The sequence below is a fragment of the Thunnus thynnus genome, chromosome 6 (genome assembly GCF_963924715.1).
Source record: "Thunnus thynnus chromosome 6, fThuThy2.1, whole genome shotgun sequence".
NCBI classification, from domain to species: domain Eukaryota; kingdom Metazoa; phylum Chordata; class Actinopteri; order Scombriformes; family Scombridae; genus Thunnus; species Thunnus thynnus.
Genome location: NC_089522.1, coordinates 28349625 through 28374367, shown reverse-complemented (window position 1 = coordinate 28374367; position 24743 = coordinate 28349625). Strand labels below are relative to the sequence as shown.

Below are 24743 nucleotides of genomic sequence, written 5' to 3'. Positions count from 1 at the left end.
ACTCACCGCAAAAAACATAAAAAATGCATGAAATACACTTTATGGTATTATATTGTCCACCACCACTGAAAACAAATTGATACAGCCCAGTACAACTGCATCGTTTCTGTTGTTTGTCTTTATTCTAGACAAACAGAAACTGTATGCAGTCGTTCAACTATTCATTTGACTATATCGTGTTTTTTTTTGTGCTCTTTGTTCCTTGCCAAGCTGTGATTTTGCACTGCTTAGCAGAGAAAATTTTTCCCGTGAAAAATCGACAAGGATGTTAGATAAAGTACCACCTGCAGGTCCCGGGTGCTAGGCGGGCAGGATACCGGTAGACAGTATGATCAGTCATGGTAATGAGCACGAGGCTGACATACATGCTTTGAATTATATGACTTTGAGGCCTTATAGGCACCCTCCAACCAGGCCTCAGCCATTAGTTCAACCACTCTCTCCTTATCTCTGAGTCAAGCTGTGAAGTTTTAACAACGCCATCATTCCCCCCCTTTCTTTCTTTCCTCTAAATTGTTCCAGCAGCTCAGAGTAGGAACGCTCACATAAGGTAAATAAAGATTGTTTGTGTACTTTGACGGAACGCGATCCGAATCACTCAGGCCAACAAACCGGATTGTATTTGTTTAAACGCTGTTGACATCAGCGGTTTAAGTGACACGACACCGTGTAAGCATGTTTGTGTTCATGTTTGTCTTCTTTACTTGACCGCAGACGCATCCGCTAATTGTATTCCGCTTCCTCTATCACAATTATTAATTTATCTCTTAAGACCACTGCGGCAGTGATGATCATTCATGTCGCAGCATCCGATAGTTAAGAAGCGGGCTTCCGTAAAAATCCATCATGTACATCAATGCACATTACTGAGGTAATTAAACAGGAGGTAATACAGCCAGATATCGTAAAATATCAAGGGGTGATCATACGCCCCTTAATACTGTAAAGCCCTCAGCACATGGAAATGATGCAGTAGATGAGGGATCAGCCACAAAAAAAACCCCAACACACAAATGTAAATGTAATTTGTCTATTTTAGAGTATCCGTACCTATCCTATGAAAAATACTAATTATTTGAAATGTACTGATTACAGCTAGCCCAGAATGTGGCATTAAAATAATTACTTGTGAGCCCTCTCAGAGTTTGTACATTTAGCACCGTAGCACCATTAGGAATAATCTGTCCAATTAAAGGTTGTGTAATTAATTAAGTGCACATTCTGTGAAGAGGAGAGGGGAGAAAATTTATCAACCTGCTGAAATATGACCTATCTTGTCCAAAAGACTAATATGTTTAAACAAAAGATGAAAATTGATGACAACATTATTTGTAACAAAATGCTCACTGTGCAACTATGATGCATCTGTACTTGGATCCGGCTTGGTAGCATTGTCCTCACAAAAGCTGTGATGTATTACCCCCAGCTGCCTGGCAATAACTTTCAATGAAGGGCGCTTTGCCTATCTAGTGAAACAGTCTGTTACTTTATCCCACTTCAAATCTTCACCGCAATCATCCGCTAGATTAAGACGTGTTTTTCTAGAATCGTAAACGTGGATGCTGTCGAAGGCCTTCGTAGAGAGATGTAGCTGTTAGGTGGAGGAACTGAGGGAGGTGTTGGCGCCGAGCGGACATCCTGATACCACCACCCAAAAGTGTAGTAGAGCAGAAAACATCTTGCTGCGCAAAAGCTGTCGGGTCATTTCTGTTATAGCAAGAAAATTTGAGCCAATGTCCTGTGTGTGTGTGTGTGTGTGTGTGTGAATGTAAGTGTGTGTGTGCATCTGTGAGAATGAGCAAGATGCCAAGTGCACATTCTTTCACCTGCCATTACAGTGTGTTGCCAGCTCTACATATGGCCTAGATCAACACTTCAGGGAGAAGGCATCATAGCCCAACATTTAGTAAAATACAAGTACAAACACATGTCTAATGCTACCATGACTAAGACATGTATACACTGCAGGCAGATTACAGAGACACATTCATTAAAGAGACTCGTCTGACTCAAGCACAGTGACCAGGATGTACATTAAGAGGAACTGTAAGTATAACAATATAATGTTATAATAACAGAGATAACTTAAAGAAACAGACACTGCATTTAAATACTCTCATAGATACTTTCTAAGACAAGTAGGTCAGCATTAATAAACATTCATAACAAACATTTAATACTCAGACTGATAGCTAATAAGAATTTGAGGTAATTATGTTAAATCTGTTAAGTGACACGGATGCAGAGCTCCTGTGTGATCTGAAAAGTCGGACAAGGTGACTTTGAGAGCAGCATCAGTGTCGTTCTGTAACAATGCAAAGCACCTGAAATCAGACCTAGCTAATATGATACAGTTATAGAGGTGCAGCGTCTCTTAGGCAAGAAAAGTAACAACAAGATGGAGACGTGCCACCTGCAGGCAATGAGTGTTATTGCTGAGGTTGATCTTTTTTATGACTGATGTGGAGTTCTTTTTTTAGATTTTAGATTTTACTTTTAAATCTGCAAAAGTTAAAAACAAAAGTTATTCACATATCTGTTTTTATAGATAGTAGTAATAGTAATAGTTAGCTCCAGAGAGATGACATTTTCTCCAGACTATTAACAGTTTGACCGCGTTCAAAGAGGTCATTCTGACCATGAGAGGATGCCGACACAGAAGGCCGTTATGCAAAATAGTTGATCCTGTCAATGATCAATATACTGTAGGTAGATTACATGGTACTGTGAATGCTGTATTTCTACACTTCAACCTATGATTGTTATGACAAAAGATAAAAGGATGCCACCATGATAACTTTCCAGAGTTGTAAAATCCTGTTTTATAGTATAATAAACCGTCTGTACAGTGTTTTGGCGTCTGATAGAACTTCAAACACTTTGCGGTCTGGATGTCCACAGTGGCTTGAATGGCTTGTTCGAAAAATGTACAGTTTCATTTTTTCTCTCATTCATTTAAAATAAATCTTCAAAAGCTAACATTTGTTGTTTTTTTTCTAACAGATGAAACAAGTGTTTAAACAGGTTAAAACCTTTAAAAAATACATATTCAAAGAAAACGTCAGCTATAAAGAAATGCTGCTGTGAAGCTTTTTGCCTTCAGGTGGTGCAAGTGAGAAAATAGCAGAAGTTACAGTTTACAGATAGTGAAAGGTCAGCAGCGCAGGTCGAGGCCGTCACTGGAAGTAATAATCTGTGAAATTTCAAAATAAAATCATATTCTGTTACATCAATACAGCATGATGATAATTTAACTTGTAGCCAGTTTGTGGAAGTTTCATGTCCTCTTCTGTAAAGAACACAGAGAGAAGAACAGGGTCCATATTACAGGCACATTTTCTGTAGCGTAAATGATTTCACAAAGGCAGGTTACGGTTTTAAGCTCTATGAGCCCCCTTGGCCCCTCAGTTGCACCGGGTGTTGGAGGGCAAGCGTACCACCGCATCCCCAACTGCCATCCGGCTGACAGCTTCCCAGCCGGGGGAGAGAGAGAGAGGGAGAGAGAGGCTGAGGGAAGAGGGAGACATAAATCCTATGTCCTATATAAAAAGAAATACTATCCGTGTCAAGGAAAGGTGGGATGCCCTAAAATGAATGATAACAGACTCATTAAAAATAACGGCCGCCTAAATGATAAATAGTTCCCCACCTGAGAAGAGCTCAGGACAACGGCTTTAACAAATTAAGACTGTAGCGCTCCGCCTGAAGGTGTTATTGCCCCTTTTCTCTTTCACCAAAACTAGTGATAACACTGCATCCAGTTCATCATAAGAGTTGCCATGGTTACTTATATACATGCATAACTTAAAAAAACATAATACCTAATTTCAATCATTTCAATATACTTAAATTCTACCAAACTCTCTCTTATTGCAGGAAAAAAACATGCTTTGGGAAAGTTATTCACGTGTGAAATAAAGAACTATAAACCAGCTAATTTATTCCACATCAGCTGGCGTTTGCAAACGAGAGCCCTAACAAGGACGCTGCCGGCTTCGGCGCTACAAACAGTACCACTATTAAACATGTAAACCTGGCACCCATGCTTTTAAAAAAAAAACCCAATAGCCAGCGTCTGAGACGGATCTCACATTCCCTAATGATGACAGTTAAATTAAGCTAAACTATCTCCGCGCGTTTTAAAAAAAAAAAAAAAGCCGTACACATCTTTTCAGACTGTAAAAACTCCAGCCAGCGTTCATCAAGTATAAACATTTACATCTGTGTGACATAAACAGATTCCACCAACTGTAAATACTGCGGAGAAGAGACAGAGCCCGGGGCCCCTGTCAGAGGGAACCAAAAATGAGAAATGGATGACTCGTGTGAGACTTCTGAACTGATAGACAGTCCGAACGGGCTCGACAGGGGCAGACGCGTCCGTGAGCGCCCTCTCCCCCCCCCCCCTTGTCTCTCTCTCTCTCTCTCTCTGTAAACACCGGCATTCCACACGCATGAGGACGTTATTTAGCAAAAAGCTTCGTCAAAGAATTCAAAGACCTGCGATGACAAGAGTTATGCGGCTCACCCGGAATGGTGCGTTTTATGTCGGGCCCCCATGAATCATGAGTCCTCCTCTGTTTAGAGTAGAGATACATGTAGTCAGATTAGAGGGGAGGTGTGGGGGGGGGGAGGATGGGAGGGGGGGTGGCAACGTGGACAGCTGTTGAGTGGGCTCAGTTTGGGTGTTTGTGTGGTGTTTTAAGGTGGCAGGGAACGTGCGAGCGACAAGTTTTTTAAGTTGAGAAATTTTTTTGCGGTTGGAAAACCTCCAAATACATGTTAGTTCATGACATTTTAATTTCAGTTTCAGGTTTAGCTGTACCCACCGTAGCCTCGCTCCTGTATCTGCACAAACCTGCTCTGAGGACAGATACAGGAAACAAGGCTTTGATCAGCTAACAGCATGTCCCCCAATACTAAACCTGCAAGGATATTTGTTAAGAATTTGCAGCCCCTTTTAGGCACCACAGAAAAGCCAAATTGTATTCATCCTTATTTATTAAAGCATCTCTTTGGTAAAGTAGAAGAAAAGTGGAAATTCTCACGCAACATGTACTTTAAGGTGTTTAAAGATGCAGAATAAGGTAGGAGGGAATTAAGATGTATACAAATATTTGCTGCACTTTTATTTATTGATGCAGGAGTAAAAACTCTGACACTGTTTTATCATAAACACACGGAGGCTGAGACGCTACTTTACTTACTTTACATTTGCGCTCTGCTCAGCACCAAAGAGATACAGAAAATATCCAGTCAAAGACTGTTAAGTGATTGAGCAAAAGTCATTCAGTCACTGATCTTTTTGTTGAACTGACCACATCAGGATATTTAATATTTATTCCAACCCTTTTCATTTGTGGTGAAAACTATCTGCACTTTATGCAAACTAGAAGAACTCTGCTCATTTACATCTGCAGGTTTAAAATTGAGTGAATGAATTCACATCTCTTTACAGGAAGAACTTTATTCTGTTTTCTCAGCTCATCTGATTCTCATATTAAGGTCAAATTTTATACTTTGATGCCCCCAAAACAAACCTGATCTGTCCTTTTAGGAGATTCAGCTGGTCTGTGTTCAGACAGAAGAGTGGACAGGGTGACTTCTCACAAAAACAAACAACAAACAAAATCCAGCTGAAGTAGGTCATCACCTGTTGGGTATAGAGGATACATACATACAGTACATTCATTCATTAGAATTGTATGTATCTGAGTAGTAGTTAATGAGAGCTTGGATTTAACTTCTTAAATGCTTCTTAGAGCATGAAATATTACTTATTAAGGTATCCTCATCATGTTTTTTTGTCATTTAAAGTAAATTACTGCAGCTTTTTAGTTAGTGTGGTCATCTTCACCATTTATCTATATCAGATATGCATTTAAACGTGTCGCTAATAAACAAAGACCCTGTCGTAATCTCTCTAACGATTCCAAACAAAAGCCGTTTAAAGATGTTAGTCCGAGTGAAGTTGCGGTGGGAAAAGAGTGGCGAAGGAGGATGATGAGGCTTTCTTTGCAATTCAAGCACTTGTACTGCTTGATTATACATAGCGACGCTGTGATAAGGCTTCATTGAAATTTACAACAAGCAATCTCTACCATATGGACTCACCAAATGGAGATCACAGACTGGCAAAAGCAATCAGCTTTTTAATTAACAGAATTAACAGTGCGATGTTAAACCATAATGACAGCAATAAAAACAGTTGATGTGACAATCAAAGTGCACCAAAAACATTCATAACCATTATTTTCATTAGTCTGAGAGGAAAGACAATAGCAGCGAGCGGGGTTATAATGGAGAAGGGGATCTCAGACCCCCCTGTAATCAGACTAGAATTAGCTTCAGATAGTGCAAATACTCCCAATAGCCTATAAAACACAGGGTCACGCAGAAACATTCATTTGAGTTTATCTTGGACACTTCATTTGATGTTGGCCCGTTCTCTGAAGGAGTAAGTGTTGTCAGAAGCAATAAACATCCAGCATTCTGAAACATTTCTGAACGCCAGACAAAGCTCACATCTACAAAGTTGGCCCATCTACTGAGATTCATCTCTTCCCCCCCGAACCGCCGCCATCATCACCGCCGCCGCCGCGTTACAAGGAGAGATCTGATCAGCAGCTGAAAGACTTTGGCAGAAAATAGCTGTTTATTGACCATAAAACATGTGCGTGTAAACATAAAAAAAAAAAAAAAAAGCACAAACCCACTCACACATACACAAGCATGCAAACACCTACACACAACGGAGAGATAAACCATTGCACCACAGCGAGGGCAGTACCCCCGGCAAACAGCACACAAAAAAGAAAGTCAAATTATTAGAAATAATGAAAAGCCATCAATAAGAATTCTGCAGAGACTCATTTCATTCTGTTCTCAACAGCGCTTTTCAGCCCATTATTTTCTGTAAATGTTAACATCACCAAGCCTGCCTATTGATTCTATTATTTTTGACCTTGCATTAGTGTCGGCTAATCTCGCATGCTATAAAATTTCATTTCATAGTGAAAAATACTCCCAAGGCCCTAAGGGTGAGTTATACACAGGTTGCGGCACCCCTGGGATTCATAAGTGCACATGCGGGGTAAACAAACCGTACATTTAATGTTTCTTAGATGAGTGAGCAGCGCTGGGGGTTTTCATTTCTTCCTAAACCTCTTTTTTTTTTTCTTTTCTTTTCTTTTTCTGTGAGGTGGCTCAAAGTGAGGGTTAGGCTCATTCAAAGATGAATGCAAGCATCTTCCGAAATGATATTGTATTTTCACTTCCCCCATACGCAAGCCTGAGAAGAATGCTGATCCACAGAAGCCAAAATACCTTTTTTTTTTTTTCTTCCCCTTAATGCGTCTGTGAGGCATCGCCGGAGATGTTACATTTTTCAGATCAGATTCAGGATTGACCCGAGCTCGACCCGGATGAGAGAAACGATGAAGCAGCATCTCTTCTGCTCTGGCTCTTATTCAATTGACACATAAAAACACTCGGCTGTGGTCAAACCAATAAGAGAGACTTTTTTTTTAGAGAGATTATTAGTGCTTTGATAGATAAACAAAGAGAAAACTAAACGCTGGCGTCATTTTTTTTTGAGGTACAGATGACTGCAGTGATTACAGCTGTAGCTCGCAGGCGTCCGAGCCAGTAATATTAAAAGTAAACAAACCTCATTCCCTCTGATAAATATATTGAAATTCATAGAAAACACGCCATCATATAGGCACTCAATTAGTTTTTTTTGCATGTGTTTCATCAAGTAAGACAAATAAAAGAGAATAATTTTAGTTTATCCACTGTATTTTTGGAAATATATATAATAAATAAATATTATATTACAGGAAATAATCAAAACCTCAATCACACAAGATATTTTTTACATAAATATTATCAAGAGGAGCTTCAAAACAGTGTTAGTTTCAATAAAATCTACCTTAACAACAGCAAAGCAATATCAAAATATAAGCTTAGAACTACTCAGTCAGCATAATGCAAGTTTCAGGTGTCTGTTTGCATCCTCATCTCCAACCCTAAACTAGGATATGGGGAGTCTTTCATTATTTTAAGTGAAAAACTTGCACATCTTTTCCTAGGATGGCGAAGGACAACATCCACAAAGGTCTTTTTCCCTTTATTTTGCAAGCAGCTGCAATGCTAAAGGAAGAAATGATGCAGAACTGTAAGAACTGTCTCTTATTTTTAAAATCTGCAAAGGAAGTTGGGTTTTAATTGCTTTCTAATGATAGGTGTGATGTCAAATGTGGTGAACGTGGTGAAAAATGAAACATCACCCGAACTTCGAGACGAACTGAACATATGAGCGCTTCTCGGAAATTTGGATCAAGTTGCCTGAATAGTTAACAGGTCACCTTCCTTGTGGCTACCACCTGTGGAAACTTTTTTTTTCCCCCTTGTGAAAGTATAAATTTGTTCATCCTGAATTCCTGAAGGATGAGTAAGTGATGAAAACCGAGTGAAGGATTAACTTTCTTTTGCACATAATCACTCCAATATTTTCATTTCACAGACCAGCAGTAACTCAACAATCTATCTCTTCACAGAATAAAGTGAAAGAAATATTAACTATGTGTTAACTCAAGAGTCGTCTCATGTCGTCTCATTGTCAAGCTGAACAACGCTCCTTCTTCCAGAATATGATGAGGACATCAAAGGTGGTGCTGGTAATGATTAGTACATAAATACATAAATAAGACAACAAAAAGAAATCAAGAGTTTAAGTAGTGAGCAATGCCTAAAACAGGAAAAAAAAAACACACATCCTCCATTCAATTTTTTAACTAAACACAGATCCATGTGAACGTTCATTCGTCTTCGGTTGTGAACCTGCCCACCATCGCCGTCTGTTAATGGAGACCAGACTCCACCAGATGGGTTTATGTGTTTTGAATAATTCAGAAATCACAAAGTCGTTTAATGACAACAATCTATCGCATCGATCACAGATTTAATCTGCCCTTTTATTCTGGAATCATTTGATCAGCAGTGCCATGATTACCATCATGCCTTCATGCTTTGATTTTACCCCCCCCCTTCCCCACCCCCCTGCCAGATTAGTCCACAGATGTATGTTTATCTATTTTTAATGTTCTTCCTACCTTATCACACTTTTCAATTTGGAACTTTTGACACAAACATGCTGGAGCACTTTGCTCCAAAATTACACAGAGAAAGAGAGCAGCAGAAGGAGAGAGAGAAGAAAAAAAAAAAAAAAAAAAAAAAAGGGAGACCCAGTGATTTTCCAACTGTGGATGCCTGTGTTCTGGGTGTCACTTTAGTTAATAATCTCCTACCAAATCCTTCAACTTGGGTGCACGTTCAGGACGCTTCAAACCATGAAAACAGCTGGCTTTGTGCAGCCCAACTGTCAGAGTCTCCTTTGCTGTCGATGATGGAAATATCAAACCAGTGAGCCGTGAGTGGACATCTCAATCTGAATCTCTTCAGCTCAGCTAAACCACAGCCGTCCTCCCACTGATAATTCATGCAGCATACACTCACATTAGGAACACGCTGAACCATCCTCACACAGCACAGTCCTCTCCTCCTCGCAGTAATTCTGTTAAACTTCAAAATAAAATCATTTCTTTTAGACTTTGCTACCACTTTCATATACAATCGCATCAATCCGATGCCCGTTCCTGCACTCACATATTGAATAAAATAGTGAATTTAATAATAAAAAAAGAAAGTGATATACATAAGAGAAAGCATTTGCTTCTCAAAGTACATACTTCCAGAAAACAGTCTCAATTCAGGGAACGAGCTGTTGGCGTTCACATCAGTCCTTTTTCAGCTGTTTCTAGATGATCACGCCGCTCTCAGTTGCTTTGCCAGCAAGCACTCAACTTCCCCATTTATTATAATCATCACAGCAAACTTTAAAAAACGAAGGAGTAATAGGTACGGCGTTCCACGGAAAGCACGATGGACATACGTGTCTAAACATTTTCTGAGTCATTCGTCAAATAAAAACAAAGAACGCCTCGCTGTCTGTTTAGAGCGCCGAGATCTTATATTTATTAACAACCGCGGCAGATATGGTGGAAATTAAAACATAGTAGCGGATTCATTTTCCACTGAAAAACAGATCATAGACGATGTTCAGAAGAGAAAGCGAGGAAGGAATGCTGTTGTTTGTTTTTCTTCTCCGGACCACCGTTATGTGTTTTTTCAAAATGATGCAAGTCGGAGATAGAATTATAAAAGTCTCTGGGGCTCATCCAAGTTTAACAAAGCACCGAGGACAGACGACCTTAAGCCCACACAGAGCTACAACGCTCCTCTGGCGGGAGAATGTAATAATTAAACGAGCAGATGAGTTTTGGTTCTGACAAGTGAGGGACACGGCGCTCCCTGTGCATTTTTGATAGTGATCTAATTCATCTGGCAGGCGTGGATGTTGATTAAATCAGAATGTCAGCCACTTGACAAGACAAGACACAAGCCGACGTGGAACCTGTTTGAACAGCGTGAGCCGTGCAAGATGGCCAGGGAGATTTGCAACGCCGCGTGGCCGCTGAACTCGACGCACCGCTCCGTTATCATCGCTTTTCACGACACGTCCGGAGAGACAGACAGGCAGACGTAAAGAGAGAGAGAGAGAGAGAGAGAGAGAGAGACGTGGAGGAATCCACCAAGGCCCAACTCTTCTGTTTCTCTCTCTCTCTCTCTTTCTCTCTGGGTGACATCAGTCCTCTGACACTTCGGGTAAACAGAAGGGTGTGTGATGGCAAGACCGCGTTCCCCTTCGCTCACGTGCGCCCGATGCCTCCGTCAAATCTCGGTGACAATCACGGAGAGAGAGCCGGAGGCGAGGCATACATACGTGCTGAAACCACAGGCCCTGTAATTACGGGGGAACAATGCCTCTCTCTTTCTGGGAGCAGACTCACTATATGAAAGACCATCAATGGGAAATCAGAGCAAAGAACGCTTAGGGTTGGTCCGTCGGTAGCGGCGCACAATAGGAGTATGATAAAGGGGGAGTTTCGGAAACGGAAATCGTGGAGGCAGGCCGCTATTTAACTGACGAGTGCCTCTCCAGAATCACTATATCTGTGGGAAAACTATCGCTTTCACCCAAATCCAACACAATATCCCAACCATCTGCCAAAACATAACAACAGACCGACGTAAACACACATCCTCTGAGATCCCTTACATACACAGGAAGTACAAGTGGCGGTTTGCAGGTTAGCTGACATCACTATTGTGTAATGGCTAAATAAGTTTTACCTTTCTTCCACCGTATTCAAACATATTTCTCTTGAATGTTTGGGGGGGAAGAAAAAACTCACCCAGAAGTGGGTTTTTGGGTCAGGCTCCTCTTCGGGCTCCGGCTCACCTTTCCGCATGCACAGCTCCAAGGAGGTCAAAGTTACATGTACAAAGTCACTCTACTAATCTCCTTTGTCACTCATAAAATTTACACAACATCTCCCTCATGGAGGCCTGTCAGTTTGCCGCTGCCTGTGGCTGTCAGAGAACACAGATAATTACTCGGAGGAATCGGAGAAGGCCTTGATTATTTATAGGGTTGGATGTCTGAAAAGGAAAAAAAAAAAAAAAAAAACCCCTATATGCAGCTTTGAATGACTTTTCAGTAGTTATAGAAGAATATTATTGTTTTAAAAAAAAATCAAGTCTGTAGGAAAAATCCAAAGCCCTGGAGTCATTTTGTATGTTTTAACAGTATATGGATCTTATTTATTAGGCACAAAATGATTTCTCTTCATATAAAACAACAAAAACAAAGTGTGAGATAAAACTTTTCTAGAATCCCAGAAGAGGACAGTCAGATAAATGTATTCCTACCAGACACGCGTGACACGCCGTCTCTCACGCTCTCATGAATACACGAAAACGCCGGACATGTGTCATGCTTCGTCCACGGCGTATGAGTGTTCCCGGTCAGGTGAATGACATGTGAATGCAACAGTCACTGCTCGGTGGTGGTGTTTTTTTTTTTTTCCCCACCTCACCTTGTTGTTGTGACCTCACCTGCTGTTTTGCGTGTAATCCTCCATCCAATGATAACAGCATGCAAAAAGCCCACGTATTATTATACTAAGCCTTGTTTGAGAGAAAAGAGGAGAAAAACAAGCAGCTCTTCAAGAAGAAAATGACGATCATGTCACAGTTATGATGATTCACCTCAGATCACAAACAGCTCCTTTTTATATGGCAGAGCTGTGATGATGTTTTTTTTAATACACCAATAGTTCTCTGCGTTTAATTAAAACCTCTAAGAGTAGATGATTGGTTTGAGTGACCGATATCAAAACAGTCTATCATGCTGTGACAGACACACAGCTGGTCATACCTTCCCAATACATGTGCCTATTTAAATCAAACACGCTGCTGAAATGCCAGCTTAATAAGAGACGGCGATTCCGCGTGCAAATCAATTTGATATCTACGGGGACTGAAAAGTGCACATCACACATTACAAGCCCGGATCAAGCTGGGGGCAGGTGACTCTCCTCTCAGAATTACAAGGAGAGTTTGCAGACAGATATGAATTTACAATTAGTCTCATCCTGGCGACTTCTTAAGGTTTGTGACAGTGTCTTGGGTTCCACTAAAGGCCATGTGTGTGAAGCCATGAATTTCTTGCGACAGGCTATGATACCAGAGAGGCTATATTTAGGGGGAGGATAACTAGTACTGCACGGTATAATCTGACATTTGTACCACAAGGGAGTCATACTGCATTGCTCACAAACGACAGTGTCACTGTTGGTTTGCGTCCCCGGCGGAATAGGTTAAAGAGAACAAAACATGTTTTTGCAGTGGAGTGCCGCTCTGCAAGACAGATCTAATAAAACTGTATTTGATTGCGGGGAGTATGATCTGACTGTGGCTGTCACTGGTGAGTGAGCCCCCTGAGCGAGGAGACAGCAGCAGTCTGGTTGAAAAGGAACAAAGAGTCCCTGGGAGCGGTCTCAGTAGACTCTGAAACAGGAGTCTGCATGACTGGCCTGCTTTTGATGACTGACTTGAGCAGGGTATTTCAACTTCCCCCCTCTGCTTCCCCGGCCCTCTAAGCAGGGACAAAGAGAACAAGTAGAGGTCACCGTCGTTCTCATGTCGATAGCTGTAGATTTTCTGTAAAAGTATATCAGTTTTTTATTATCAGCTATTCATGAATAAACATCCCGCATATCCTCACATTTTTATCAATCTACAGTTACAATTTCTTATTTGTTCCCCCCCATGCGGTGTGGTAGTTTAAATTATAATGTCAACCGGCATATTTGAGTACCTGTCAAATCCTTTTAAAGAAAACAAGCATGATGTAATTCTGTTCAACCAGGCAATTCATTAGCCCGAGTCAAACACCCGTCCTTCCGCAGTTGGCTGCCGTTGTCCTCCCCGCGGACGCCGGAGAGAGAGAAGCCACTTAGGTCCGCATTCACCAAGGTGATCAAAACCTGCGTCAGCCTACACCTGCCTCCCCTCTCAGGAGGAAAGGCTGCACAACAAAGCTGCGGCGGCACACTTTGGGGAGTTCAGCTAACTGCGTCTTCAATCACCACATCCCAGAGCCATCCGAGGATCGCAGGCGTTCAGTTAAAAAAAAAAAGCAGGAGTGCACGTGGAGGAGTTTGTTTAGGGGGAATACCGCCCCAGCTGATTGATGGCGGAGGAATATTCCAGCCACTTAGCCGCTGTTGTGGCGAGTTCAGCACACCAACCACATTATAGAATACACGGATGACGCAGCGGTAGTCGGCCTCATCTGGGGACGACGAGGAGCTGTTTTACAGTCCGACTTGTTGCAACACAAACAATCTGTCCCCCGAATGTCAACAAAAACGAAAGAGATCATTGTTGACTTCACACTCCGCTCTACATCAACAGCACCAACAAAGTTCCTGGGGGTTGCACATCACGGATAACCTGACTTGGACCCTAATCACCTCATCTCTAGCCAAGAGAGCCCAGCAGTGCTCGCACTTCCCGCCCCCTCCCTCCCTTCCTCTTCCCATCCTCACTACATTCTACAGAGGCTCCATAGAGAGTGTACCGACCAGCTGCATCTCTATCTGGTATGGAGATTGCAATGCCTCAGACCTGAAGTCCCTGCAGAGAGTGCGGGGAGGACAGCTGAGAAAGTCATCATCACTTCACTCCCATCTATTCAGGACATATCACACAAACGCCGCTTGACCAAGGCCACCAACATCGCTGGGGGACCCCCGCTCATCCCTATCACGGACTGTTTGCCCTTCTGCCCTCCGGCAAGAGGTACTGTGGCATACAGCGCAGAACTGCCTGGTTCTGCAAAAGCTTCTTCCCTCAAGCCATCAGACTCCTTAAATCCCAGTAACCCCCCCCACCACCACCAGTTGACACCCCTCCCCGACTCACACAAACACACTTGGACTGTGCAAATCTAGTTACAGTTTTTATTCTGTGATGTGGATTTTTATTAGTACATGGTTGTTTACATCATGTTTATATAATTAACTCATTATTTTTTTACTTTTGTCAGTTTTTAGCTTTTTTTTTCATTACATTCATGAGCCCGTCGCAACATAATTTCCCTCTGCTGTGCACTCGTCCTGTGTATATTCTGAATGACAATAAACTTAATCTCGATCTTGTTAATCTCGATCACTCGTAGCGCTCCAGCAGTTATACGACGCCTCGCATTTTCCTACACCACCTTTGCATACTCCTGCTAAAGTGCCTTTCAGAAGGAGAAACATTATTGCTAATAAATAGACATATGGAATATGAGTGTTGGAGACATCTTTACTATGAGACAGTAAAGCCATGTTAGCAGAGTAGCAGTCGAATATTATACCAGCTAGATGCTCAGTGGAGATTTGGGGGATCAGCAATGTGCAGGCTGTTTTTTTTCAATGATATGTTTGAATTATTTCTTATGGGTGTGCATAATGGCAATATAAATCTTTCTGGGTGTGCAATTACAAAGACTGGCATGGTCTATTCCCCGCTGGGTGATCGCCTGCGAACAATGACATATTACCGGCTGGCCGGCAGTGGTCATTAAGAACTGATATGGGATTTATGGCCAGTCTTTAAACATGAGATGGCATTAAAGAGATTTGAATACAGTCAAAATGGCACAAAGAATCCTGCCTGAGCAAGATGGAGCTAATGAACTGTGGTTGGAAAGCAGGGGGATATAAAGTTATTTTGGGTAAAGCCAATTTCTCATCAAGCAAAATGAGTCTGATTTTAATCATGGGTTGTCAGAGTCCATAACAAGCTTGCTGCGTTATTATGGGATTGTATTAGTGAGGTTTTATGGGGTTGTAATGAGCAAAGTTGAACAATTAATATATTAACACACGGTAAAATTTGTAATAATGAAACGCATGTTGAAAAGCGGATGACAAAACATGAAATGTTTAATATGAAGTATGAAAAGCACAGTATGACTGTATTAAAAAAGAGTTTAGAATGATCCAGACCTTGAGAGACAGCGTCGTCTCGGTCGGTGTTTCCCGCGTGACGACGACGAAAAGCTCTCTATATAACCATCTTACTAATTTCCAGTGGCAATTAAGGAGTCTTACAATCGGCACGATACCTGCTGAGTGAGTATAAGGAGCTTAAACATCAGATGTGTTCATTGGAAAGTGAGAAATAAAGACTTTGCCTCATCATATTAGTGCCAGCCCTTAAAGTGACTGTTTATCATGAGGTAGTGCTCAAGGTTTTAATGAGCTCCCTGCCTGTTCTAGTATAATTCCAATTAGTCCCTCCGTCTCATATAATGGCATGATTACCTTGTGAAGCCTCCATTGTTTTCCGTACAAGCCTTGAAAGGAACTCTGACTATTTTAATCTGTTTCCCAGTGGCAGCACACCTGCCAAGCCAGTTACACCTCCTGCAGAATGATCACAGGTATTGGTTCATTAATACAGAGAATGGCAGTGTATGAATCCCCCCCCCCCTCCTCACCACCCCCTCATCATCCCCCCCTCTGGTCACACCTAGTGGATAGATGAGAAAGTGAACATTAAAATCTGATTTTGACTGCTTTTAATATTATAGTGGCACCATTCAGAATAACACTCAGGAAGGATAAGGAGGAGTTTATAATCATTTAGATTAACAAAATATTATGCTGTATATTTCTGTTTTGGTTTGACTCAAACTACTTGCGTAACAGGCTAATTCGGAATCTCTTGAAAATCTCAGCTCACTTATTATAAAGCGAGACTGATCTCAGTCAAAGTGATAACAAATCCCGCAGCTGTGTCAGCCTCTAAAGTAAGGGCCATTACCTCAATCTTGGTCGCTGCCATTTTCAGAGGGGAGAGAGAGAGAGAGAGGAGAGAGAGGAGAGAGAGAGAGAGAGAGGAGAGAGAGGAGAGAGAGAGAGAGGGGAAGGAGCTATTTTTGATCAAAACCCAGGCAAGAGGAGAATCAGTCATTAGCAGCAGCCATTTACACTGTCATCTTGTTTGGACAGCCTGTGGCTTCCACTTGAAGACAGTTCTGGTTCTAAAAGGAAATGTACCCGCCTCGCTCCTCACAGCCTGAGCGCTCTCCACATACTGTAAAGGGGGCTGATTTTTACCAAGAAAAGCGTCCGCACCATCGTTATGACGTGTTACTGATATCATTTGTCACGAGGGCATGTTCTCAGAGCGCGTAACGCGGTAACTTCATGCAAACTAATAACAGGAGCTAATCTTTTTGTTGATTCAATAACTTCGCTAACCGCGAGGGCAGCGGCGCTCTAACCATACATCTCTTTAATTGATTCAGAACTCAGAGGTTTCTTTGACTAGAAACGTTTCATTTCAAATCATAATTTAACCGGGTATCAGCAGCAAACCAGCACAATAGGGAGAGGGATGGTAATAGCCACAACCTAAAACTGAATTTAGATTTCTCTCTCAGATTTGACACTCGTGGAGAATAAGAGACAGGAAGGAAGAAATGGTAATCTGCAAGAAAACCCTTAAAAGAATCAATTTGGCAAGGTGTCTGAGAATGTGACTTTATCCGGCACTGTGATTCCGACTGTCTCCCGTAAGAGTGGGATGACTGTCTTTCTTCCCCGCTGACAGGCAGACCCAGGGCCAAATTGACAGTTCTTTAAAGCGCCTGACAGAAAGCCGCATTAATTAAGTCATTGCTGGACTTTAATTGTGTTAAGAAGTTGGGAAAAAAAAAAATCTAATATGAGAAAAGGTTACCAAGTCCTCCGTGGTGTCAGATTTTCCTACTTTCTATGAATATTAATGTGCCTAATGAAGACAATCTTCGCTTCATCTCCCCATTGTTCTGTATTCAGGTGCCAAGCTTTCACAGCCATTGATTTGTTGTTAAAGAACAAATATGTCACGGGAGAAAATGACTGCCACGTCTTTTATCTTAAATTTATCAAGAAAAACGCCTCTCTTTTTTCAGTGTGGATTTCTTTTTGTTATTTTAAAAAAAAAAAAAAGGTTTTTATTTTAGCTGAGTGAATGTCATGCAAAAAAAAAAGTTGTCAAGGTGTGTTTGCGTGTTAATTAGATGTGGTTTCTGCTTTTCTGCTGTGAACGGGGAACAAAAGGAATTTCATGAGGTGCAGTGGACAACAAATAAATGAACAGAGTGTTTGTGGTCAGTGGTATGAAATTATTCTGCTGTATCCATTCAAAAAAATATATAAAAACAAACCATGTTGAGTGTTATGAAGGTAAGAAAATGTGGAAGATCATGATTTCTCTCAGGTGGAGAGCTGCTGAGGTGCACCTGGTTACCATCTCTAGCAGATAAAGTCATGTGATAAGATATTTGATAGCAACTTACAAGTTATTTGTGTCTTCCACAGAGACCGGATGAGGAAGAACAACACCAAGCGCTCCCCCTAAACTTCAATATTAACCGGGCATCATGATCGCCAGGCATATTGAAGAGACAGAAATTCAAATGAACCTCTCTCCCCGTGATAAGACAACGACCTGAGTCCTTGTGAAAGATGAGCTATGGCTATTTCTGGAGAACGAAGTGCTCGGTCTCGCCACAGGGCAAACCCTGAATAGCCAGGGTTGGAATTACTTGAAAAAGAAGGACTGGCTGATGTACTTGGCACTTGTCATTGAAGGAGTGTCTTTTGTTCACAACGCCATAGATCTCCATCTGAGGAAACTGTACAAAAGGACTCATGTATTTGTGAATCCTTTTGTGAAAAATTAACAGACGCCTGTTACCGAGGGGGAAAAGGATTACTGTCAGAAAATTAATTTTGCAATATCTCATCTGAATTTACTGTTTTAAATTTTTTCTGGGGGGGGGGGGGAGACCTGGCTTTTGGAACACACCCTTCTTCTTCTTCTTCTTCTTCTTCTTCTCTCCTTGTCTTGCACGGTTGTAGAAAGAGAGAGTAGTCGCCATAGCTAATTTATGTTGGGTGTACACAAAGTGTGAAGGATGGGGAACTATGCGCATGTGGATGTCCCTTTATTGCATCCGACAGTGACGACTCCTTTCTGATGTCATCCCTCCTGCGCGTGTGGGAGTCGATGAAGTTCACATTGTTCCCCCACCAGCTGAAACACGCACACACAGGAGGAATCAGTCAAAGCTGTACCGAGTCTAAGACATCATCAATTTAATGCTTCCTTCAAGGGGAATTTTGGTTTTAAGTGTTTGAAAGTGTATGCTAATACAGGCCAAGATGATTCACAAAACTTTTCAGCTCAAAAATGCACATATTGTTCTTTTTTTTTTTGTCCATTAAAGGCACAACACGTAATCTGTATGCAAACATAAACGTCTCTGGAATTGAGTTATGATTGTTTAGTTATTGATGTCGCTAATAAATATTTGTTTCATATTAGTATTGTTTGGGGGGGAAACAGCAGGAAAACAGTATTTTAATGATGATGCGCTGATTCTTTCATCAATAAATCAAACTCCGCAGTAATTCATGTGGATATAACATTTATGTGGACAAAAAAAAAAATGACGGATTGTGGCTTTAATTCCCCCCCCCCTTCCCCCCCCCCCGAAACAATTTATGTTACATGAAGCAGATTTCTCAAAGGTAACTCAGCAGGGGGAAGTTTTTCCCTCAGATTTACTTCAGTTCCCATGTACTATGAACCAGACTCGCTTTTATTTATGGTGAAAGTTTAACTTCTGGCTGTGTGCTGCGATGATTATAATTCTGACACCGAGCCATATCCGGTTTTTTGAAATGAATCACGGTCACACACACGCACACATAGTTCTTTCTTTCTTCTATCTGTTCCCCCTATTATTGTTATTATCATGCTAATTATTTTTTTTATTCCTATTACTATTAAATCGCTTTGTTTTCATCCTCAAATGTGACTAGACTGACCTAAAAAAGACACTGGAGAACAAATGAAGAGCAGCATCAGAGGAGAAGTAATGAAACGTCTTTCAACAACACTTTGTCTCCCTTCCTTTGGCCAAGTCTGGGATACCTATTAACACTCCCATTAAATTATTCATTCTGATGGATAAAACACCTCCACAATTAATTGCATGTGAGCCACCCAACCCCCCCCCCGCCCCCCCACCTTTAAATCTGCAGAAGAGGCTGGAATTCACCGCGTGCACTCGTTAAACGTATAGTTTCCTTACGCTGGACTTTAAAATATGGAGCTTGAATGTAATAACTTTTAGGTAAATACGGTGAAATAGATGACCGCTGATTAACGGGCATATCCTTTCTTCATCAGGGCCCCGTTTGTAGTAATCCGCCTTGAGGAGAAAGAAAGAAAAAGAGAGAGAGAGAGAGAGAGAGAGAGAGAGACACCCTTCTGATATGAAACTTTCCTATCGTTTGTATATTCCGTTTCATGGACATAACTTCAGAGCAAATGAGCACCACACGTCTCGCACGCTCATTTAAATTACATCAGATTCCCAACCTTGCACCATACACTGTGCAAAAAAAAAACGACATTCAGTGTTATGTATTAATCATAAACATCATCAGTGTATGCACTATTAATTGTCCTACTTCTGTAAGATAAAAAAAAAAGAGGATTTTTTGGGGGCGATCATGTTTCCACTGTGAGGAGAGTTGTTAATTTGTAGATAATGTGTAACATGATTTCATTTACTAACTCTTCGTTCATATTTGATGTTGTAGGAAGTCCTGCTTTTTCCCCTGTTAGCTTGCTGGGATGCTGTTCCCACCTGGAGAAGATTGGAGAACACGTCGGCGCCTCACATTCAAGGATTAAGTGGGCAGAAACTGCAGTATTGATGCAGGATACAAACATAAAGGTAAACCGATGGCTGCTACTAAACTGTGTCAGTATTGACGTTTTTTTTTTTTGAACAATGCCGTTTTTAAAAATGCAAACGCAGAGGTGAGAAAAAAAAAAGTTATATATATATAAAAAAAATGCTGTAAGCAGAGAGGGAAAAATAAGCATTGTGTGTTGTTTTTTTGTAAAAGTCTTGCTGTGCAGAAGCTCATCCAGGAAGGAGAGTGTGCTGCCCAGCTATTTATTGCTATGCTGCTGAATGCAACGCCAGCTCAAAAAGGCTTCAAATCATCGGGGAGATTGTTAGGCTTCTGTGAAAATTACGGAAATGCAGGGGAAATGGATGAGCAACACTTCATAACAATTAATCAGAGGCCGCTGATTAATAAAGTTCATTTTTTATTCTCGATGATTCAGGGGATTATCAAAAGGACACTGTCCTTGTCATTTTGATTAACAAACCCATCCTCGCTCTGGAAGAGGACGCGCTGAAGGGAGACGCTTTCTTTCGCCCATAAAATAAATATTGAATGAGAATATTAACTCGTTAACCTTGACAAGTATTTGTAATTTTCATAAGGGGGTAAACTAGCAGATTCAGCACAAAAAATGCTGTGGGGGTTTGAGAAAAGGCACAGGAAGAAAGGGGCGGGTGGGGGGGGGGGGGGGGGGACGACAACACAACACAACAAATTAGAGAGAATGAAGAATGCTACTGCATGAATCCTGTCATTTTTATGGGCTGCAATGATTAATTTGTTTGTTCAAATTCTCAATTAAGCCAGGAGGAACTGGCAGAATTAGAAAAAAAAAAGGAGAGCAGTGCAGTGTTGTCTTGGCTTTGCAAGCGCCCTGGGGAGATATAGCCCCCTTACCTGATCTCAGGTCATCAGGCTGTTCTGCAGACAGCTCACACAGTCTGGAGCAGGGGTGTGGTGTACGTCTTGGAGATTCATTTCAAAACAGCACAGGAAAAAAAAAAAATGTAAATGAAAATATTTCGTCAGCCCCCTTGATAAATCACTCTGCCTTTTCCTTTCATTTGTCCAGGTCGCCTTGTCAAGGGTAATGCCCTTAAAATGTCAATTGTCAGTGTGAGCATGCATCGCATTAGATATAAAGTACAGTTCACCACACACAAAAACAGCAGTCAGTCGCACTGTTATACAGAAAGAAATAAAATATGGAGCTAGCACTTCCCTTTTTCCCTGGGGGACTTATGCACTTATTATTTGTCAGAGTGACAGATGTTTTTCAAATGATGGTGTCTCATGTGTGCTGAACTTCTACCAAAGCCCTACTGTGAGAGACTGTGGGACGTTATACACCATCTGATGGTGGAAACCTCCATGGATTGAATCCCTCCGCTGTGAGGCTTTCTGCAGGGAAGTCTAAACAACAGAGCAGAGGAAGAGGTTGTCAGCGTGGTTCGCTGAGGTGATTGCAGCACTTTACTGAAGAACAGCAGGCTCGGACCCAGACCTGATTCACAGTAGCGAATATGCAGCTGCACAAAAAACCTCCAGAATCCAGGAGTTAGAGAGAGATTCGCTTATTAGAATTGAATTTACAGAGTACTGCGGATTGGTTTTACACAGCTGCTACGAGTATTATTTACAGCACAGACATAAATATTAATATAGACAGAAAAACTAAATTTGCAAGTTACTCTGCGACTGCTCAATTGCACACAAACCGAGCAGGAAGAAAGAGGTCATTTTTGCGATGAGCATTTTTAAACTGCGAGTGGGAGGAAAACACTCAGGTAGCATCATAGAGCTAAAATAGCTTTTAGAGGGTGGTTGTCGAAATATGCAGTGTCTGCCAGCACAGAGAGGGTCAATGAGGTATATTTGCAGCTTTCTTTCTCACCTTCAGGTCAACCGAGAGTAGACTGCGCATGAGTTTTATTACTTTTTTTTTTTTTGCAACCGATCCATTAGAGATATTATATAGTAGAAGTGTTAATATGTTTTGCGCTCCACATTGTTGCTTTAACAGTATCTGACCTCAGAGATGCAGAACCACTCGTACACGCACTTAACTCGAAGATATCCCAAAGCAAATATACTATTTTTTGTTCCACTACATTTATATAACATCCGCAGCATGTTGTGAAGCTACATTTTCTAAATGTAAATGTAAATGCCTGCACTTGTTCGCTGTGAAACAGCCCACTTGAAGAGAGAGAGGAATCACAGCAAGCCTAGTTGGATCACTGACTCTTAGCTTGACCCGCTGATGTGTGGACAAAGTGTTCAGCTCTGAGCTTTTCTTTTTGACACGATGCATTTAAAATCAACACTGAGCTTGTTTGACCTCTCTATTAGACTACTTCCATTTCTACTCAGTGAAGGAATTGTTTAGCCTTCCTCTATTAACTGTTTTGTAATATTGAAATCAAACAAAAGGATATATCTTGCGCATTCAAGTGTAACTTGTCCAAAAAAAAAAAAAATCATCTGGAGAGAGAGAGAGAGGGCTGTTTCTGTTCTACATACGCTGCAAATTCTCCAAGCAAAAATGCAACTTTGTTATTGTGTTTACGACCATTATATGATTTTTGTAATGAAATCACAGTGTGTTTTCCGGACCAGTGGGTGCTTTTAATAGCGTTGGCCACCTTTTTCTTTTTTTCCAATTCAAGGTGTCCTTTATACAGTATGTATATCCAGAGCAGCAGCATTGACTAGAGCCAGCACTTGTGAAGCAAAAATGCTTATTAGTCAAACAGTCCCCATCGGAATAATGCCACGGTCAGCCAGTGGTGAGGGATAACTCTGTGTGGATGACACTCTGGAGCCTATTCTGTAGGGGATCTGCTTTAGTACAGCATGCACAAACATGATGTATGGACACACAAGCACAGAACCATCATGGGACTACACAATGGAAGAGCTGCGGATGAGTAACTGTAGCAAGAGCAAGGCTTGCATTGTACATGCTCTTCAAAAACAATGACAGTATGTTCTAGTTCCTGTTTAACGATCCGTTTGCCCCTGTAACCTTGATCGAAACCTGTCTGCAAAAAAATAAAGCAGTTAAAAACGGATATGGGATGATGCTGCTGTTAAATCGCTTGAATCCGTGTGGTCAGAAAAAAAATACAGACATCCAAAGTCATTTTGCTAGTTTTTCGTTATTTGTCCAAATGACTAAAGGTGTGTTTACACAACCAGAAATAGTGAAATTCATGAAATAGGCGCTGCTAGAGGCTTGGTGACATACGTACATACATACTACTCACAAGGCTAGCTGGGGAACCACAGTTACTGGAGTATGGCTGCAACTAATGATTATTTTCATTATCGATTAATCTGCTGATTATTTTCTCAATTAATCGTTATGTCTATAAAACGTCAAAAAATATTGAAAAATGCCTGTTACAATTTCTCAGTCAAATGTGATGTCTTCACGTCATTTCTTTATTCGACCAACGGTCCCAAACCCAAAGATAATCCATTTACTGTCATGTATGACTAAGAAAGCATTAAATCATCAGACATGAGAAGCTGAAACCAGCAAATATTTGGCATTTTTGATTAAAAAATGACCAAAACGATTATTCACTTGTCAAAATAGTTGCCGATTCATTATCTGTGGTTTGACTAATCGATTAATCGACTAATCGTTGCAGCTCTAAACTGGACAGCTAACGGCTAACATGCTAGCTAGCTGCAAACAGTCAGTCACAATAGCTTTCCAACCTTCTTGCTATTTTCTCTTTACTGTGCTGTTTTAATCACCCAAGCATCTTATTCTTAGGATTGTACATGATTTCATTCAATAAAGAGATATTGAAAAGATGTTGTTAACTGTCAGTTAGCAAGCTCGTAGCTCGCTCGCTAACCGGACAGTAAGTTATTTCAGAATATGTCTTTGCAGCTTCAACTCCTGTTCCTGTCAGATGGACACACAGCTAATAAGCTATGACAGCTTCCTCAATTTTGGACTCTCTCTCTCTCAGTTTCCTAAAAGGTCAGCATCATCAGAGACAGCTTGCCATAGATCAACGGCCGAAATGTGTGTCAAAGTTCACCAAAGTTGAACTCAAACTGATTTTTTTGATTCCATTTAAGTTCATTTAGGTTGCCACAAAACTTTGCTATTTTAAATGCTGGTGTGACGGGGCCTTAACAGAGTTATATGTAGTATGACTTTCATTACCAAGGCTCTTCAGCTTTACCACACAAAGAGGTTTCAAAGCATCATATATTTACAGTATGTGGAACATTTGCTGTGTATAGAGAAAGGAAAAAAAATCAATTTCCTGCCCCTCTTGATAACTGATCGTTTCTTTCTGAGTGCACTAGAAAGATGACATGCCAGGTCTATCATGATCTATCTATCTATCTATCTACCTATCTATCTATCTATCTGTCTATCTGTCTGTTTGTCTCTCTCTCTGTCTGTCCATCCGCCCGTCTAAAAATATTATACACATATAAAAATAGAAATAGATATGATTACATATCACCCTGCCTATCAATTCAGCT

The 24743-nt window shown here is 41.1% G+C and overlaps 2 protein-coding genes across 6 annotated transcripts in view; one reads left to right on the top strand and one right to left on the bottom strand.

Annotated features, from left to right (window-relative positions):
- zfp64 (zinc finger protein 64 homolog (mouse)) overlaps positions 1 to 11339 on the bottom strand; it is a 37359-nt gene extending 26020 nt beyond the window's left edge. Inside the window, exon 1 of the mRNA XM_067593208.1 lies at positions 11319 to 11339. The gene's annotated coding sequence lies outside the window, so the exon portion shown is untranslated. The remainder of the gene's footprint in view (positions 1 to 11318) is intronic.
- Positions 1 to 24743, top strand: part of LOC137185002 (teashirt homolog 2) — a 100351-nt gene that overhangs the window by 22416 nt on the left and 53192 nt on the right. For 4 of the 5 annotated variants that reach the window (XM_067593205.1, XM_067593203.1, XM_067593202.1 and 1 more), the window contains exon 4: positions 20127 to 20263. The gene's annotated coding sequence lies outside the window, so the exon portion shown is untranslated. Of the gene's footprint in view, positions 1 to 17831; positions 18948 to 20126; positions 20264 to 24743 lie in introns of those variants that run through there. The other variant, XR_010928737.1, reaches the window with a different exon arrangement.